The sequence below is a fragment of the Sander vitreus genome, chromosome 1 (assembly GCF_031162955.1).
Source record: "Sander vitreus isolate 19-12246 chromosome 1, sanVit1, whole genome shotgun sequence".
NCBI lineage: Eukaryota > Metazoa > Chordata > Actinopteri > Perciformes > Percidae > Sander > Sander vitreus.
The window spans coordinates 5,010,695-5,025,274 of NC_135855.1; positions in this window are offsets into that span (position 1 = coordinate 5,010,695).

The following is a 14,580-nucleotide window of genomic DNA, read 5'->3' on the forward strand; positions in this document are numbered from 1 at the left end:
GTGTGTGTGTGTTTCTGTGTGTGGGTGCATGCATGTGTGTGCGAACATTGGTGGTTCACAAACACAAGTGGCAACATGACAACATGAACTGTGTGTGTGTGTGTGTGTGTGTGTGTGTGTGTGTGTGTGTGTGTGTGTGTGTGTGTGTGTGTGTGTGTGTGTACGTGTGTGTGTGTGTGTGTGTGTGTGTGTGTCTGTTTGTGTGTGGGTGCATGCATGTGTGTGCAAACATTGGTGGTTCACATGCACAAGTGGCAACATGACAACATGAACTGTGTGTGTGTGTGTGTGTGTGTGTGTGTGTGTGTGTGTGTGTGTGTGTGTGTGTGTGTGTGTGTGTGTGAGTGGGTGTATCTTTGTTTTTGAAATCACCAACCTCATATCTTTTTTTTTTTAATTACATACCATTTAGTTTATTGAGTGTATTTAGTTTATTTGATTAATTAAAACATAAAAACAAAAAGGAGGAGCTAATGTAGGCCCGATTCCCGGCCCGTGTGTGAACCTAGATGTGAAAATTGGTCCGAAGCCCGGCCCGAGGGGCATATACAGTATAAGTCGGGCCCCGTCGGGCTCGGGCTTAAATGCAGGGCTTTAATGCAGGGTCCTCTAGAGTGCCCTTCCAGTGGAGAAAACATGATGCAGTGGCATATAGGCTGCCCTACATTCTAGAAAACGATCTGCATGCCCAACTGAATGCAGCTGGTACCCCATTTATTTTTTCCACCACTGCCCTTCAGACAGCCTGAGTCCACCACTGCACACTACACAGATTTTCTCTTTTAGCAAGTCCCAATATCAAAATCATGGCAGAAATAGTACTCTGTACTAATTATGGACAAAATAATGCTTAAGCCAACAAAGCTCTTATTTACACTGGAAACAATTGCAGTGATATCATAAGGACTAATGCCACAATAAATGACTTGATAAGATGTTCATGCAGTGAATGGAACAGAGGTAATCCAATCCTTGGTAAATGTAGCAATTCAAACTGAATAAACAGATGACTGGAAAACAGTCAAATATTAGTTGAAAACATTTGAACATTGATGCACAAGTACTTAAAAACAGTATAATTTAAAACACCAAGAAATGTCTGTAATGAGTGCTTCAGATTTCTCTGAAAAACACAGTATCATCTGAACTGATGACTCTGAAACATTCGGATTTTAAAATCGGGTCATTCTTGATATTTTGACCGTTATACTAAACCTTTTGGCATCTTATGTCAAAAGTTTGATTATATTCAAAATTAGGAATGTTAGAACCATCAAGTCAACATTTTTATTCGTCCAATACTTTGGTTTAATGTTACCATGCTAACATGCTAAACTAAAAGGGCAATTCACGGTTCCTTCTTCCTCTGTTCTTCAGAAGTGGAAACTGCTCAGGAAGCAGTCAGCACCTTGTATGGCAGCCTCGGCCGCCAGTGTATGAATGGGTGTATGAATGTTTGTGTGAATATTTGTATGAATATGTGTATGAATGGGGTGAAAGGTGCCTCTGGTCGCTAAGACTAGAGAAGCGCTACATAAACGCAGCCCATTTACAAGAGCCTTCCCTTAATGCGTACAAAAAGCTTTCAAACACTTTAATAAATAGACAACATGCATTGTTTGGGGTGGAACGCATCACATCTGCACCTGAAAATCAGGCGCAAAGGCCCTAACAAATCTGGTCCTCAGTCTTATTATCAATCACGCTAAACAACATTAGTAACATGACTTTTTAGTCAAATCATTTGAATGGAAACCTACCAAATAATACAAATAATACAATAAATAATTAATCAGAATGTTTTGTTCCAACAAGGTGCCACTAGATTACTCACATGCAGAACCATTCATTTGTTCTTTTGTGGTCCATTAAGGTTATTCTTACTTGATTCTAATTACCATACACAACCTTATCATACTGTTACAGAATAGTGGCAGGGTGGTCCTCCAGCCTAAATAGGTCTATGGGAATACACACACACACCCACACACACACACAGCTTCTGTCTTTTTTTTCCCCACTCTCCGGTATTTTAAATGTCACTGACCTGAGGGCAAAGCACATACCATCTCAAGTACACATCAGTCTTCCACTAGGACACTAACACACACCAACACGCTAATCAAGTCTCCATGGGCTTCCTCCCTCCCTTGTCTCCTCCCCTCCTCCCTTCCTGACTTCCTTGTCTTTCTGTAGAAGTGGAGAGGTAAAGAGACCTCATGCAGGGAAAAGCCATTGGGTTGGTACTTCCATTAGAAGAAAAAAAAAAAAAAGGTTAAAGGGATGGCTGACATCAGTCAATCGTGACATTCACACCTCACACTTTCCCACGTCAGTCACTGCTCTTTGCTGTCATAAGATTGGCAGGCGTGTCAGTGGGCTGTAAAGTGGTCATGCTCAGGATGATAACACAAGTGTTGGCTCCATCTCTACGCTAATATACAGTATGTTAGTATCATCCATGTCTGGATCAATGGTAGTACATTTCCAGGATGATTGCCTGACATCCGATGTCCCTCACCTTCCGCTCTCTGTGTGTTGCCGTTCTTAAACTTTGCTCGCATCGGGAAACGACAACAACCTTCGAGCTAGCGAGCTACGCGCTGAAAATGTCAAGTTTTGAAGAACATTTGGATCGTGCAACAAGGCAGACCTGCTTGGTTCTTTCGGGGAATGACTGTAAAGATTTACAAAGAGTATGTTTACGGAATTTACTCGCCGATACACTGGTAAGAGCAAATGAGGTTTAACAGCTAATTTAAATAGCTCACGTTACTGTGTTGTGCGAACAGTTGACTTCATTTAATATTGTATGTGGCGTTTTCTTTTGTGGGGTGTAAGGCCCATTTCACACTGGCTGCGTGGTGTGAGTGTGGCGTTCCTGTTGCGTGTCAGCTGCGTGGCGTTTTCTATGTCTTTACACACCAAAAACGTGTCTGACGCGGCGCTGCTGCTGCTAGCCTTGTCTGTACACATGGATGTTTCCCATTGATAAAATGCACTCAAGCAGTAGTATACTTCATGTTAAACATTAAATATATACTGATTTGGTTACAGCAAAGACAACGTTGGCAGTATTGACAGAAAAATAGGCTACAGAATATTTCGTTCTGTATTGACAGGTACAATATTTGAAAATCGATAATTATTATTATTTATTTTTTTAAATTGCATTTATATCTGCATTTATGTCAAAACCTAGAGACTTTCAAACATCAAAATGTCATTTATTAAATGTATTTGTTTCATCACATCTTTTCGTATTCTATATTGCCTGGAAACGCTTCCAACACGCTTGCGTGTCGCGTGAAAAATAGGCGTTGGTCCTATTTCTAGCATACACACGCTTTCGCGCCTGAGACGTGCGTGTCACGCAGGTAGTGTACAAGCTCTAACCTGTTAACATGGGAGCCAAAATAAAATCGCTCACGCCACGCAGCCAGTGTGAACCAGGGCCTTAATGTTCCACTAAAACAAGTTCCTTCCCAAGACTATATTTCGCTGCGTCCAGAGCTTAGCACCGCCCAAGACGATTGTGATTGGTTTAAAGAAATGAAAACAACCCAGAGTGTTTTTTTCTCCTATCCTAGAATGGGAATGAGTGTGTGGAGTAGTCAGACCTCACTCCACAGCACTGTGGAGATTTTTCTGGCAATGCGAGAAGAGAGTATCACCCTTCAACATACACACAAACTCAATGCCACTAATGCCAGGTGCTGAACCTGGACTAATCTAACAGTAGGCCTACTGAGATAACATGTTAAACTAACCGCTGAGTAGCTACAACAGAACAGATGTTGTTATTATATGATAAACTAAGTAACCTATGTCTTTGTATGTTTCAGCGCTGGTTGAAAGCCTTTACAACTCACATTGCTTTAATATTTTATGCAGTCCTGCTGAATAATAGGCTGCCTTTAACACATCTGACGCTCCCTTAATGACACAGAAACATATTAGGCATAATCAATAACAAACTTCACATTTAGCCTTGTTATGTTTATGCACACAGACTCGGAATTGGATTAAATAAGCCACTTAAATGGATTCTAAGGCATATGATGTTACTGTTCTTAATGATGGAGTGAATATTTCTCCTCAGATTTCTATGAACAGCTGTAAATATTTGTTTGCCTGGGGGCTAATGGATGTCAGCGGTGAAGTGAAATGTTATCTAAGTGAGGGAGCGAGAGTGAGAGAGTCCCTGTGCCCCCCCCCCAACATATGCCCAGTCCAAAACTAAAACTAAACTGAAACTATACTGCCAGGTTAAAAAACTTATGAAATAGAAATGAACGCAAATCATTTCAGTTTTTTACTGAAACTGAACAGAGTTGACATTCCAGCAGATGGCGCTGTGCCGCAACTGCTTCACATCGGACACTAAAGTAGCGTGAAGATTAAAGGTGCACTATGAGTTCCTGCATGGTTTCAGCGCGATTTCATTTTTTTCTCAAATCGTAGGCATCTCTCTTTGATCCGCTAGCTGCCTGCCCCCTGAATACACCGTGAAAAAGCCCGGTCTCGGGAGACAACACAGGGGTCGTAAACGTCAAACAAACACTAGAGGCACAGGCTGTGCACCAAAATACAACAAACCACTCCAGCCAATCACTGACAAGATGGTTGGGGGAGGGGGTGGGGGTTAGTGACAGTTAGTCAGTTAGTCATGACAGTTACGGAAACATTGGGGGAGGGCCGAGCTTGCTCTGTTTTGTTTGGTATTTACTTTGAACGTCAACAGAAGTGGCGTCATGCAGGAACTCATAGTGCACCTTTAAGCATTAAACATCATGGCCATTCTTACACAACCAGGTATTCTGTATGTATATGTAGCTGCATACTTCTGAGACGTTATACCTGGCCATAGGTGTAATTTACAGGGGGGTTAGAACTCCCCCCCAATAATCAAAACTGGCCAGTGCACCCCCCCCCAAATATCTATTTCCTTGACATTATTCAAGACATTTGCACCATAAACTGATGCTGAAAAATTCACCAGAATGCAGGAAATTAACGTGTGTGATATGCTCAAGATTTCGACTTTGCTCAAAAGTGGAGATCTCAACACCCCCCATGTTAAACCCAAAGATACACTCTTGTACCTGACTCTGAAAAAAACAAACTAAAACTTAATATTTCCAAAAAACTCAAACTAACTATAATAACCTTGGTGTGCCAACTACTATTCTCACTGCAGCTGTACGTTGTCGGAACTCCTCCTCTTATCCCCAATAATCCCCCAGCCTGCTTTACAGTAATAGCCACATGTCAAGTGCATAGGGAGTAGCATGTAGGGAGCTCTGTGTGTGTGTGTGTGTGTGTGTGTGTGTGTGTGTGTGTGTGTGTGTGTGTGTGTGTGTGTGTTTATATGCAGCTACATAAAGGTGACATGCATGGTGCAATGTACAGTAGGGCTTTGAACAGAGGAGAGGAAGCCAGCATGTTGCTGCTCTGTTGGAAATGACATCATAGCAGGGGTTAAACAGCCACCGTTTACCTTGATTTATAATCCTCCTCCTCTCCCTCCCTTTGCCTCTCCTCCTCCTCCTCCTCCCTTATTCTTCTCCATCCTCCCCACACAGAGGGGTGAGGCGTGACTGCAGGGGAGGGGGAGAGAGCAAAAAGAGATAGGATGGGAATCAATGAATGGAAATTAATTAGACCATGAAAAATAAAGCATAATATTAAGGACGAGTGAGTGAATCAATATGGGAGTGTTTTTCTGTTGTCAAGCAGAGACCTTGTAACACCAATTTTGCAGATTTCAGGTTTAGAGTATGTAGTGTGTTCACACAGGAAAAGAGACAGAGTGAACTATACTCAACCCACACAGTATACAGTACACACAGCCAGCCACAATGCATTGCACAAAATAAAGAAAATGGAGAAGCTGTAAAAGTAGAAAAAGTTCAAACAAATGCGGTTTTGAGAGACTTACTCTCTGTGGTACGACATACACGATTTGTCCAAATTCGAGTACTGGAACATCTGAATAAAAGTGTCAAAACAAGGCTCATCTCCCTTGGTCGCTGCTCTTCCAAAGCAAAACTATAACAGGTTTGGGCGTACTTGTTCCACTAAGGCTGCATGGGTTGTCTTTTCTCCTGAACAGTTTCAGATAATTCAGTTCACATCAAATGTCAGGGGATCACATCAGTACTGTAGGATTCATCTTCTGGAGACCGTGATTGTCTGTACAAAATTCTACGGCAATCCGTTGTTGAAATATTTCGGAGGCCGGAGGAAGGTCCACACAGGATTCTGGGATGGGAGAAAAACGTGCTCTGGTTTATTGGCATTTCTTTAAACCAATCACAATCGTCTTGGGCGGTGCTAATCGCCGAACGGAGCAACAAAAGAACACTGTAAGAAAAAAATCCGTAGGAAAACGGATAATGTCCTGGCAGAAAATGACCAGTACCTTTTCTGTTAAGTTTACAGATATCTGGTCCCCTGGGTAGCTCACCTGGTCGAGCGCACGCCTATATGCAGACGTTTATTTCACGACGCAGCGGCCGTGGGTTCAACTCCAACCTGTGTTCCTTTGCTGCATGTCATTCCCCCTCTCTCCTCCCTTTTATGTATTCAGCTGTCCTATAAATAAAGGCCTAAAAAAAAAATGCCCCCCAAAAAATTCAAAAGTACGGAATACGGAAAAAAACCTGTGAAAAAGCATTACAGAAAATGTCTTCATATTAACATAGTATATAAGCCGGTACTTCTACGGACTTTTCTAACAGTGTGGCCTCTGGAAGGAACTTGTTTTGGTGGAACATGTGTACGTTCAAAAGTAGTTTTAGTCGTGCAACAGAAAACTCAGACTGGACAGATAGTCTAGCTAGCTGTCTGGATTTACCCTGCAGAGATCTGAGGAGCAGTTAACCAGAGTCCTCACAAATCCACACACAAAGAAAGCGGAAGGTGACGGACATCCAGCCGAAAAGAGTGACATCCGGCGGAATTTCCCGTGGGACCGGAGCGATCCTGGAAGTGGAACGTCGTGAATATGGACTGTGATCAAAGTGGTGGGCTGACACTGTCATCTCTAAGGCTACGCTGCTAGTGTGGCTTTTTTTTACTTTCTTAAAACAATATCAGTCATGCATAATCGCTAAAATAATAATACACTATAATATTGAATGCATTTAGTGATTCTTAACATTTGCGGAATTTCTGTGTTATTCAGTTACAATATGGTAGTTTAGTACATCAGACACTGATGATGATGGTGCAGCGCTGTATTGTGCCTATTTATATAGCTAGCTAATGTTTTGTGCTGGTCAGGGCTACTTGGATGAAAACATGTTTCAAAGGATATACATTATTAAGAAAAGCTTGAGAACCATATATCCAATGGAACCATCAAAAATGCAAAAATGTCAAGAAACAACTCTTTTTTTTCATTTGTTTGAGTTCCTTAAAATATGTTTTTTACTAGTGACCATTTCAATAAAGGAATTGATGAATACATGAACAGATGTTCAATATCACAAACTTGAATGTGTGTGTGTGTGTGTGTGTGTGTGTGTGTGTGTGTGTGTGTGTGTGTGTGTGTGTGTGTGTGTGTGTGTGTGTGTGTGTGTGTGTGTGTGTGTGTGTGTGTGTGTGTGTGTGTGGATAGAGAAGAGAGAGGGAGATCACAACATGCTCCAGTTGCCTGAGGGCTGACTGAAGCTCAAGCCGAAATTCCTCATGTCTACCATAAAACAGTCCAGCATTCCACTACTTTTTGACACACACACACACACACAGAGAGAGAGAGAGAGAGAGAGAGAGAGAGAGAGAGAGAGACACGCACACGTTCAGTCACACACCCTCCCTTCACAGCGGTGGCAGCACTTCACAAAGGAACCATTGAAGGGGCTCCTTCAGTTTAAAAGTTGAAGAGTATGTCTAATTTTGGTCCGAGTTCATTAGGCAACACAAAAGTGGGAGCTTGCAGAGAACATGAGGACAGTGGCAGAGGCAAGTGCTTCATGCCAGGACTGATAAGAGCAGACAGAAACTACAAAGGCGCCTCTCCTTCAGAAGGAAAGGATGAAGAAGGAAGAGAGGGAGGAGGAGGAGAGAGAGAAAAAGGAAACCAAACGGCAGGCAAATGTCTTGGCCCAGAATGTTGTGTGCTTTTAATACATGCGTGTCAGTGTTTGTTAATGGGACCCAGCAAGCCTGCAACACACCAATATTCATTCAACTTGAATATTCAGCTGTGTGTGTGTGTGTGTGTGGGGGGGGATAGAGCAGGACAAATGTAATGGGAAGCCAATGAAAATGAAATACTTTAAGTTTGACTACTATATTTTGAGGGTATTAAATTGTCATCAGAAACAGTACGCGACTTTATGTCAAATGCAAATCCACCCTCGCGAGTCGCATTCCTTCCCCTCATTATGAGGACGGAATGAACTTAAAATATAAAAATATATAAAAGCGACAACAGCAAAAGTAGAAAATTGCTTGAAGTGCATGGCCTCAGCATCCCCAACACTGTTGAGGAGAGAGCGTAAAGATGAATGCGGACAGCGACATGCCCATGAGATCTGTGTTTTTACTCTAACTGCGATGCAGTGTTGCTGCTTTAGTGCAAGGCCCTGAGCTGTAAATGGATATTGGAGATTAGATCTTTCATCTGGAGAGAGCCATGTCATTTTCCTATTTTTCTCTCTTATTGATTCTGGCCACTCTCAGCTCCACATGAACAAACCCTTTCAGACTGGGAAAGGCCAATCCAGAGCTGTTCATATTGGCTACTTACAGATCTCGCTATATTATAAGAGATGTTACAGCAGATTTGAGAGATAAATGTGTAGATGTGTTGAGAGATGGATACTGTATGCATTACCACGGCTGGTGTTTTTTTTAATCTAAGGCATGACTCATATACTATCATCTTTTCATCGCTGCATGAGTCTTATAGGTCCCATATTATGCTTATTTTCACATTCATATATTTGTATTTTGGGTTTCTATACTGTCTGTCTGAATATACCTGTATTCCCTCTGTGTCTGAAAAGCCCCCATCCCAAAAAAGCAGATTTTTTTCTCCTATCCCAGAATGTCTGTGTGGTTTAGCCAGACCTTACTCCACATAGTCTCGTATTGCCAGACCTTCCTCCACAGCGCTGCGGAGGAGGGTCTGGCTAGCCCACGCAGCATTCCGGGTTGGTTGTTTTCTGGTTTATTGGCATTTCTTTAAACCAATCACAATCGTCTTGGGCGGTGCTAAGCACCGGACACAATGACGGTGCCTCTGCTAAATAGCTTCGGGAAGGAACTTGTTTTGGTGAAACATGTACGTTCAAAAGATGTTTTAGTCTTGGAACAGAAAACTCAGATAGGACAGATAGTCTAGCTAGCTGTCTGGATTTACCCTGCAGAGATCTGAGGAGCAGTTAACCATAGTCCTCACAAATCCACCGGAGTTTAGAATTAAAACACAAAGAAAGCGGCTGAAAATTAGGGACATCTGGCAGAATTTCCGGCAGCACCTGAACAATCCTGGAAGACGACAGTCGTCGATATAGACCATACTCCACAACACTGTGGAGATAGGTCAGGCAATGCGAGACTACTCAGCCCTGCACTGGAGCTCCACCGGGCTGCTGTGACGAGGACCGACACAGATTTGGGCTAATTCCTTTAGCTAGCGAGGTCCATCCCATAATGACCATCCTCAGCATAAGCTTCAGCCACCCACCCTCTTCCCTCACCGCAGACTTACCCTAGCACTGGGAGCTAATGAAAATAAATGGCTTTTCAATGGGCAGACAAACCTATTTCAGACATTCATCATCAGCCTCATAGATTTCTAAAATCCCATCAAGTCCGTCCCTGGCCTACACCTCACTTTGTCTCTGGCTTTCTCTCGTTGTCCGTCCGTCTCCCTCCGCTCTAAATGCCACTCATAAACTGCAATTACAAACTTTGTAACTTTTCAGCGTCACTTATACAAGCTCCATGTAGAATAAGCCACCTGACAGTTATTCACTCACCAAATCTCCTTTGACAGAAAAAAGTGGACAGGACGGTTTTATCTAGAGACGGCAGAATGAATGGAAACTGGCTGCTAATTTCTCTGAGCGGTGCACAGCACTGCTCTGAGCTTTTACAAAACTTTCACATTTTCCACAGCAAATAAACAAAAATTTGATTAGATAGGATCAGCCTTTAATGGTCCCTGTGAGGAAATTGGGTTGTTGTTGCAGCAGCAGCACAGAGAAGAATATACTGTAGATAAGAACAGGACAGATATAGATTATTTGAAGAATACAATAACAATAACAAATACAATATTAACAAATATTAAGTAATAAGAATGCATTGGACAGTGACAATAATACTACAGGAAGATATGTGAAGGCAAAGCATCTTTGGATAAAGAGATAGAATGCAGGGCATGTGCATGACGGATCAGATTGTGCATGTCAGACCGAGGTTCAGAGTAGTGCTGAGCATAGCAAATGAAGTTGTTTTTTTTGTCGTCTGAAATCAGCCCTTGAATTGTTTGCCAGAAGTGCTTTTAATATCTGTCCTGCAAAAAATCGGTAGAGAAACGGTCCAATCAGCATCTTCCCAGAGGTGAAAAGTTGCACAAACCTTTAGGGTTAGAGTAGTCCTTCTGCTACTCTAGCTGTTAAGAGTTACTAATTGATAAGGAAGTACTGTTCTGTTAATATTCCTGGCACACAAGGCACTGATTGATTGGTTTATTTATTTTAGAAATGAAATTATAAATCCAAACAAATGGTATATTTGTTTTATGATAGCAAACAACAAACCAGAACCGTAGTATTTACCTGGAAAATACATTTGGTATCTTCTTCATTTGTTCAACTGTGAAGTGGTCGTAGTGGTCGTCTGGCCAAAGAAGTTGAACCTGGCTCAAATTTGGCTGAAGCACACATTCCTGGTAGATTTCTTAGGGCCCTATTTTAGGGTCGCTATTTTAAGGATCTAAGCGCACGGCGTAAAGCGCCTGGCGTGTCCCCCCCTCCCTCTGCTTGGCTGAAAGAGTGTCATACACAGGGGCACTCATTGTAACAGCAGGGCTGACTGATGGGCAATGATGATGTCATCAACGAGTGCCAATCCTGATCAGAGCGGTGGATCAGTGCCAGGCTGCGGGTGGCCGTAGCAACCAGATGCCAAGGCAACGATGCCACTCAGCCAATCAACGAAGGGAAACCTAATGATGCAACATGGAAGGTGCACCATGGAGGGAGCGGTGACGTTAGAACATATTAAGAGCATTTGCTACCATCTTAAATATTGTTTTGTCTTATTATTACTCCTCTAATGTGTTATATGTTAGATAATGTGTTTAGACACTCATACTGATATATATAATACTTGTGTAAGGTTTGGTTTCACACCTGTAGTTTGGCACATTTGGTCCGAACCAAGGAAATAAATAATATATTCTTCACTCTTCTATATTCGAACAGACTATTGTATAAAATAGTGGAATGCCTGTCGATTGCTTGGCCTGTAGCTTTCTCAACTTCTTCTCTTGCCTGAGCAACACACATGCCACATGGTTGCATCCATGGGTGTCGGACTGGGGGGGGGCCGAGTACCAGAGTACCCAGGGCCCTTATGCGAGGAGGGCCCAAAAAAATGCTAGAATGGATAGCTGTGGATGCCTCTATAGGGCCCAGAATTTTGTGTTATGCCTCTATTAGCTAGTTGGGACCTGGCTATTTCCTGAAACAAAAGCATCCATCTGTTCCTGAATGTAGTGAAATGAGAGGAGAGAGATTGGTCGCTGACTGCGAGTCATGTTGCACTTCTGGTGATAATGATGAGCCAAAGCCGGTCTACGGAAAGCCGTTCCACTCCCTATTCAGCCCCATTGTACCAAATGTGGTTGCAGTTCCACCAGAGTTCCACTGGGAGTGATCACGGTCCAGTGCTAAATGAATGGGACTCTATGGAGCTAGAGGGCTAAATTTGTCTCTTTCGCCTGATTGTCGTTGAGAAATCTCAGATTTGATTATAGTTTTTGCAAGTTCAACATGGATTATAGGACGAAGGTTGAACGAACGAGTACTTGTGTCCTTTTGATTTCTTACAGGCTGAGTCGCCCATAACACGCTAGCATTCTGCTAATGAATGCTGATTGGTCAGTGAAGGACTGATTACGATCGGAGATCCCGCTTGACGGCATCCGAAGCAGAACCAGAATGTCAGCGTGAATATTTATTTCGGCGTGGTCTTTAAAACATTAGCAAACCTCTTTCTAGCACGTGTATTAACAGAGAGAGTCTAACCTGTCAGCTGTGTTGTATTAACAGAGAGAGTCTAACCTGTCAGCTGTGTTGTATTAACAGGGAGAGTCTAACCTGTCAGCTGTGTTGTATTAACAGGGAGAGTCTAACCTGTCAGCTGTGTTGTATTAACAGGGAGAGCCTAACCTGTCAGCTGTGTTGTATTAACAGAGAGAGTCTAACCTGTCAGCTGTGTTGTATTAACAGGGAGAGCCTAACCTGTCAGCTGTGTTGTATTAACAGAGAGTCTAACCTGTCAGCTGAGATGTATTAACAGGGAGAGCCTAACCTGTCAGCTGTGTTGTATTAACAAGGAGAGCCTAACCTGTCAGCTGTGTTGTATTAACAAAGAGAGTCTAACTTGTCAGCTGTGTTGTATTAACAGGGAGAGGCTAACCTGTCAGCTGTGTTGTATTAAGAGAGAGAGCCTAACCTGTCAGCTGTGTTGTTGATGCCTCGAGAGAACAAAGGAAGCGACTCAGAGCTTGCAGTAAAGCAGTATCTCTGGCTGTACGATGTGTATGACGTCATTGACATTTTAAAAGGCTTTTTAGAACAAAAAAGCCACTTTAAAAAAATCTAACACCCAGCAGTGTGTATTTTCTTAGCCTCCCCTTTCGAATGCAACATTGAAATTACTAGACAAAAAATTATATCCTGAGAAAAGTGGATTTTGAGGGGTACAGCTCCATAGAGTCCCATTCATTCTGCTCTGGCCTGTGAGCGCCCCCTATATGGAACTCTGGTGGAACTGCAACCAGTTCAGAAGCCGGAAGTAACGAGAGAGTGGAACTTCTTCCTTTATGAGAAACTCTTTGGATGAGCTCAAGAAGAAATAAAAGACATGGAGCTTATTATTCAAGACTGCAACTTCACATACCTTTTCTACAGGAACTGCCAAAATACATGGAGTCAGACACCAGCACGCACCCACTTCTGTTATAAACCCTTTCCACTTTCTGATGCATCATTGCATAATCATACAGATTACTTAAACACATTTGTACGATTACAAACAATTCATGATCAGGATATGGATCAGTTTTTGAATTCATAGTAGGGTTAGGCTAACCCTGCCTCCACACCTCAAAAGAACCACACCTGAGCCTAAATGCAACCACAACACCTCCCCCCCTTTAACAGTTTAAAGTCTGGTTCTGTGGTTCAGTACAATTGACAGTTTTAAAGAAAATATGGACAAATGCACCAGAATTAGTTATAACCGGGGGGGAAAAAAGCAGGTGAGGTGTGAAAGAACCCTAAGTGTGTGAGGGTGGATTTAGGATTTAGTATTTAGGACCAGTAACTTTTACAGGAAAATGGAAAAGCAGGATTAGAGATACTATAAGCTCCGTATACACTGTGTTATCACCTCTGTATTTTTCTCTCTTGTTGACTTCCTCCTTTATTTCTTAGTACTCTTCCTCTCTCTGATCCCAGCCTTCTCTGCTGATCCACAGAGTGGGAATTAACCCCTATGTAATTATATGAAGGGGGTCAACGTGTAGTCAGGCTGGAAAAGTGTTAGACGGCTCTGGCCTCTCCTCTAAGTGATATCAAGAAAGGGTGGATGAGCATGTAGATGGGTAGACGAGTGGATCATAGATGGGTAGATAGCCTTCCTGAATGAATGGCTAGACAGTATCAACCGCAGGTCTCTGCTGAGAGACCTGGAGCCAGATTATTTTTAGGAAATCAGATATGTGGTTGCAATGAAAAACTGATATGAACCATTGTCAGTGTGGATGAATCTGTTGATTATTTTCTGGATTAATGGATTAGTTGTTTGGTCTATAAAACGGGAAAAAATGGGGCTCAGTGTTTCCCAAAGCCCAAGATGACGTCCTCAAATCTCTTGTTTTGTCCACAACTCAAAAGATATTCAGTTTACTGTCACAGAGGAGAGAAGAAACTAGAAAATATTCACATTTAAGAAGCTGCAATCAGAGAATTATTACCTTTTTCTCCATAGAAGAAAAGACTCAAACTGATTAATCGATTATCAAAATCGTTGACGATTTATTAGTTGACAATTAATCGATTAATCTTTGCAGCTCTACATTTTGCATTCAATAACCAGAGTAAATGACTCTTTGACTGCTTTCATTATTCTTGTAACTCATTCCAAACCAACTTACAGTGCTAACCCTGTTCATCTATCTCTGTCCATCACACAATAGCACGCATTAGACATAATTATGTCGCTGCATTTTAATAGTACACCGTGTACCATTTAAACCACACCGTCAGCTGCAACTCTGACCACCAGGCTTTTAAAAACAGCAACACATTTGTAAAGCCAGCCTAGTAC